A 6383-nucleotide genomic window follows, 5' to 3' on the forward strand; every position below is an offset into this window, starting at 1 on the left:
TGTAGGACGCTACATTTAACTGATTGTTTATGTAGGACGCTACATTTAAATGATTGTTTGTGTAGGACGCTACATTTAACTGATTGTTTATGTAGGACGCTACATTTAAATGACAGCCTTATAGCCTACCTCTGGCAGATCAATTATGTTATATAGGCCTAGSCTCGGGAAGAAATAGACTCCAATTAAGCCCTCTTGATGTTTGTAAAGTCAAATTAAAATGAAGATTATTGTTGAAATGAATTACTCAACTGGTGTAGGTTTTCTCCATCTGTTGCTGGGCAACACTTGCATAATAAGTGAGCTATATTTTCAGCACCAGGTGCTGTTTACCTATTGCCTGGCTGCAGCTCGGTGTTTCAGCACCACAGAATGGTCCGCTGCCTGTTTCATTAGTTGACTCCTGCATTCTCTCTCCTCATGAATGAAATTAAAATGTAAGTTTTGCATTATTTAGGTGGGTTAACTTCCTTCTTGGGACTTTTTGCATCTCGGGTCTGAGATTTAGAAAATAAATAAATTAAAAGAATGTTCATAATTCATTTTTGGGGCGTTTTGGGTGGCAAATAATTTTGTTGGAGGGCCAGATTTGTCCCACTGGCCACCAGTTGGGGAACCCTGATCTACACTGATTGAAGTGGATTTAACAAGTGACGTCAATAAGGGATCATAGCGTTCACCTGGATTCATCTGGTCAGTCTGTGTCTAATGTTTTGTCCACTCAGTGTAGAATACAATATATCACATATCTTCAATATAAAATATAATTATTAATATCTTCAATATAAAATATAATTATTCATACCTTCAATATAATATATTATTATTAATACCTGGAATACAATAAGCTGAATAGACAATTTGACTCATTTTCTGAGTGTTTGTTTCTAAACAACAGTGGTACCTGGTTTATAAAGTAGTAGTGAAATGAACATCATCTTACTGTCTCTTCTGCTTCAGAACCCTCATGGCTTTCTGCTTCACCATGTTCTGAAGAGGAGATAGAAGACTTTATTAGTCCATCAGCTTTCCCCTCCCAAGAACACCGACAGACAGGCAGGCAGGCTGACAGACAGAAAGGCAGACAGACAGGAAGACTGACAGACAGAAAGGCATACAGACAGGAAGACAGGCAAGAAGACAGACAGGCAAGACAGACTGACAACTAGAGACAGACAGACAGACAGGCAGGCAGATAGGCAAGACAGAATGCCAGACAGGCAGGCAGACTGACAGACAGACAAGAAGACTTTATTAGTCCATCAGCTTCCCTCCAAGAACACACCGACAGACAGGCAGACTGACAGACAGAAAGGCAGACAGACAGGAAGACAGGCAGGAAGACAGCAGGAAGACAGACAGGCAAGACAGACTGACAGACAAGACAGACATTAGGACAGAGACAGACAGACAGGCAAGACAGACTGACAGGCAGGCAAGACAGATTGACAGGCAGGCAAGACAGATTGACAGGCAGGCAAGACAGACTGACAGGCAGACAAGACAGACAGACAGGCAGGCAAGACAGACTGACAGGCAGGCAAGACAGACTGACAGGCAGGCAAGACAGATTGACAGGCAGGCAAGACAGATTGACAGGCAGGCAAGACAGACTGACAGGCAGACAAGACAGACAGACAGGCAGGCGGCAGGCAAGACAGACTGACAGGCAGGCAAGACAGACTGACAGGCAGGCAAGACAGACTGACAGGCAGGCAAGACAGACTGACAGACATACTGACACATAGATTTGCAGGCATCAGAGTTAGTGTAAGGGGTCAGTCAAGGGCAGCTTTTCCAAACTCGGTCTTCAGGACCCAAGGGGTGCACGTTTTGGTTGTAATGATGATGATTAGTTGATCATCTGAATCAGCTGTGTAGTGTTGGGGGAAAATAAAAACGCGCACCCTTGTGGTCCCGGGGACCGAGTTTGGGAAACGCTGCTCTAGGGTGAAACCATTGAATTAAAAAACGTTTTGACAGCGAAGGAGATGTACCGCGCTGCATGAGGCAAATGGTGGTCAGACCAGATACTGACTGGTTTTCTGATCACGTCCCTTCCTTATTTTTTTAAAGGTATCTGTGAGTAGGGCTCTACCTGATTTGAAAAAATCTTGGTCGACTGAGAGTTTTGTTGTTTCGGCAATCTATTAGTCTACATTTTAAAACGTGTATTTTTCTGTATATAGACACATGAAATCAACTATATGTAGGCTACTGAGGCTAGTCTGATGCTTTAAGCAATTAAAAAGGAAGACACACAAATGACTAAAGAGGAGCAAGAGATCAATATAGCTGCTGTTGCTGGGCTTGGCAGATTCTGCTACTATGCTCCTGAAGTTGCAGTAACAGGCTGTTATCCTACCATTTCTACTGATCTGTGTAGTTGGCAGTAACAGGCTGTTATCCCTACCATTTCTACTGATCTGTGGTGCCAGTTATGATTTTATATGCGCATTTCTGTTAGTTTCATTTATAATGAGGTCTTCAAAATCAACGTCATGTGTTTAATCAAAATGTTATCTAAATAATAATGATACAAATCTAAAAGTACTTCTTTGACAATATGTAAAAATATCCTACAGTCATGGCCAAAGTTTTGAGAATGACACAAATATTAATTTCCACAAAGTTTGCTGCTTCAGTGTCTTTAGATATTTTGGTCAGGTGTTACTATGGAATACTGAAGTATAATTACAAGCATTTCATAAGTGTCAAAATATTTTATTGACAATTACATGAAGTTGACGCAAAGAGTCAATATTTGCAGTGTTGACCCTTCTTTTTCAAGACCTCTGGCAATCCGCCCTGGCATGCTGTCATTAACTTCTGGGCCACATCCTGACTGATGGCAGCCCATTCTTGCATAATCAATGCTTGGAGTTTGTTTAGAATTTGTGGGGTTTTGTTTGTCAACCTGCCTCTTGAGGATTGGCCACAAGTTCTCAATGGGATTAGGTCTGGGGAGTTTCCTGGCCATGGACCCAAAGATTGATGTTTTGTTCCCGAGCCACTTAGTTTATCACTTTAGCCTTATGGCAAGGTGCTCATCATCCTGGAAAAGGCATTGTTCATCACCAAACTGTTCCTGGATGGTTGGGAGAAGTTGCTCTCGAGGATGTGTTGGTACCATTCTTTATTCATGGTTTTTTCTTAGGCAAAATTGTGAGTGAGCCACTCCCTTGGCTGAGAAGCAACCCACACATGAATGGTTCAGGATGCTTTACTGTTGGCATGACACAGGACTGATGGTAGCGCTCACCTTGTCTTCTCCGGACAAGCTTTTTTCCGGAAGCCCCAAACAATCGGAAAGGGGATTCATCAGAGAAAATGACTTTACCCCAGTCCTCAGCAGTCAATCCCTGTACCTTTTGCAGAATATCAGTCTGTCCCTGATGTTTTTCCTGGAGAGAAGTGGTTCTTTGCTCCCCTTCTTGACACCAGGCCATCCTCAAAAGGTATTCGCCTCACTGTGCATGCAGATGCACTCACACCTGCCTGCTGCCATTCTGAGCAAGCTCTGTACTGGTGATGCCCCGATCCCGCAGCTGAATCAACTTTAGGAGACGGTCCTGGGCTTGCTGGACTTTCTTGGCGCCTGAAGCTTTCTTCACAACAATTGAACAGCTCTCCTTGAGTTCTTGATGATCCGATAAATGGTTTATTTAGGTGCAATCTTACTGGCAGCAATATCCTTGCCTGTGAAGCCCTTTTTGTGCATGCAATGATGACGGCACGTGTTTCCTTGCAGGTAACCATGATGTGACAGAGGAAGAACAATCATTCCAAGCAACCCCTCCTTTTGAAGCTTCCAGTCGTTATTCGAACTCAATCATCATGACAGAATGATCTCCAGCCTTGTCCTCGTCAACACTCACACCTCTGTTAACGAGAGAATCACACATGATGTCAGCTGGTACTTTTGTGGCAGGGCTGAAAAGCAGTGGAAATGTTTTTTGGGGATTCAGTTCATTTGCTGGCAAAGAGGGTCTTTGTAATTAATTGCAATTCATCTGATCACTCTTCATAACATTCTGGAGTATATGCAAATTGCCATCATACAAACTGAGGCAGCAGACATTGAAATTTATATTTGTGTCATTCTCAAAGTTTTGGCCACGACTGTACATAAAGCAACAAACATTAACATTGTAGCCTGCAGGTGAAACATCCTGATAAAAAAAAATATCCTATGAATCACATTGGTTACACATGGACTGTCTGCAACGAACATGCACATTGTATAACTATTCAACTTGGTCCAGCCTGAAGCTGCACTAGAGAAACTTGCAACATTGTATCAAATATTCTGGTCCTCAGAGTTTCCCTGCACGTGAGCTCCAGACTGACAGACACGCTGTAGGCTTTTGAGCCAGTTAGCTCCAGACTGACAGACACGGCTGTAGGCAATTTGAGCCAGTGAGCTCCAGACTGACAGACACGGCTGTAGGCAATTTGAGCCAGTGAGCTCCAGACTGACAGACACGGCTGTAGCTATTTGGACCAGTGAGCTCCAGACTGACAGACACAGCTGTAGGCTATTAGAGCCAGTGAGCTCCAGACTGACAGACACGGCTGTAGGCTATTAGAGCCAGTGAGCTCAGACTGACAGACAGCTGTAGGCTATTAGAGCCAGTGAGCTCCAGACTGACAGACACGGCTGTAGGCTATTTGAGCAGTGAGCTCCAGACTGACAGACACGGCTGTAGGCTATTTGAGCCAGTGAGCTCCAGACTGACAGACACGGCTGTAGGCTATTTGAGCCAGTGAGCTCAGACTGACAGACAGCTGTAGGCTATTGAGCCAGTGAGCTCCAGACTGACAGACACAGCTGTAGGCTATTAGAGCCAGTGAGCTCCAGACTGCACAGACAGCTGTAGGCTATTTGAGCCAGTGAGCTCCAGACTGACAGACACGGCTGTAGGCTATTTGAGCCAGTGAGCTCCAGACTGACAGACACGGCTGTAGGCTATTTGAGCCAGTGAGCTCCAGACTGACAGACACGGCTGTAGGCTATTAGAGCCAGTGAGCTCCAGACTGACAGACACAGCTGTAGGATATTTGAGCCAGTGAGCTCCAGACTGACAGACAGCTGTAGGCTATTTGAGCCAGTGAGCACCAGACTGACAGACACGGCTGTAGGCTATTTGAGCCAGTGGAGCTCCAGACTGACAGACAAAGCTGTAGGCTATTTTGAGCCAGTGAGCTCCAAGACTGACAGACAGCTGAAGGCTATTTGAGCCAGTGAGCTCCAGACTGACAGACACGGCTGTAGGCTATTTGGGCCAGTGAGCTCCAGACTGACAGACACAGCTGTAGGCTATTAGAGCCAGTGAGCTCCAGACTGACAGACACAGCTGTAGGCTATTAGAGCCAGTGAGCTCCAGACTGACAGACACAGCTGTAGGCTATTAGAGCCAGTGAGCTCCAGACTGACAGACACAGCTGTAGGCTATTAGAGCCAGTGAGCTCCAGACTGACAGACACGGCTGTAGGCTATTAGAGCCAGTGAGCTCCAGACTGACAGACACGGCTGAAGGCTATTTGAGCCAGTGAGCTCCAGACTGACAGAACAGCGGCTGAAGGTATTTGAGCCAGTGAGCTCCAGACTGACAGACACAGCTGTAGGCTATTAGAGCCAGTGAGCTCCAGACTGACAGACAGCTGTAGGCTATTTGAGCCAGTGAGCTCCAGACTGACAGACACAGCTGTAGGCTATTTGAGCCAGTGAGCTCCAGACTGACAGACACAGCTATAGGATATTTGAGCCAGTGAGCTCCAGACTGACAGACACAGAATGTAGGCTATTAGAGCCAGTGAGCTCCAGAGACTGACAGACAGCTGAAGGCTATTTGAGCCAGTGAGCTCCAGACTGACAGACACGGCTGTAGGCTATTAGAGCCAGTGAGCTCCAGACTGACAGACAGCTGAAGGCTATTAGAGCCAGTGAGCTCCAGACTGACAGACACGCTGTAGGCTATTAGAGCCAGTGAGCTCCAGACTGACAGACACGGCTGTAGGCTATTTGAGCCAGTGAGCCCAGACTGACAAGACAGCTGTAGGCTATTTTGAGCAAAGGATAAGAAATATCAAGAAGGGCTATTTTATGACATTTCCACTGGATCAGAGCAAGACATTTTCCCCCTTTCATACTGAGTGGTCGAAAGGGAGAGAGCTGGAAAGACTTTTCAAATAGGCTACATTAAGAGACTGCTGTCATTCTCAATGGCTGTAAAAAAACAGACTTGGTTTACCTGCTGTTTGAGGATGAGGAAGACTTTACTTTGAGAAGTTCCACAGCTCATTAGTGGTTGTGTGTTAAGCCAATCTGAAATACAATCGGATCACCAAATAGGTACATTTATATTCCTACATTTACAGGC

At 45.3% G+C, this 6383-nt stretch overlaps 1 pseudogene; it reads right to left on the minus strand.

Annotated features, from left to right (window-relative positions):
- The window catches only part of LOC112072328 (charged multivesicular body protein 5-like), a 37918-nt pseudogene that overhangs the window by 28417 nt on the left and 3118 nt on the right, over positions 1 to 6383 (minus strand).

The sequence above is a fragment of the Salvelinus sp. IW2-2015 genome, unplaced genomic scaffold (genome assembly GCF_002910315.2).
Source record: "Salvelinus sp. IW2-2015 unplaced genomic scaffold, ASM291031v2 Un_scaffold1891, whole genome shotgun sequence".
NCBI classification, from domain to species: domain Eukaryota; kingdom Metazoa; phylum Chordata; class Actinopteri; order Salmoniformes; family Salmonidae; genus Salvelinus; species Salvelinus sp. IW2-2015.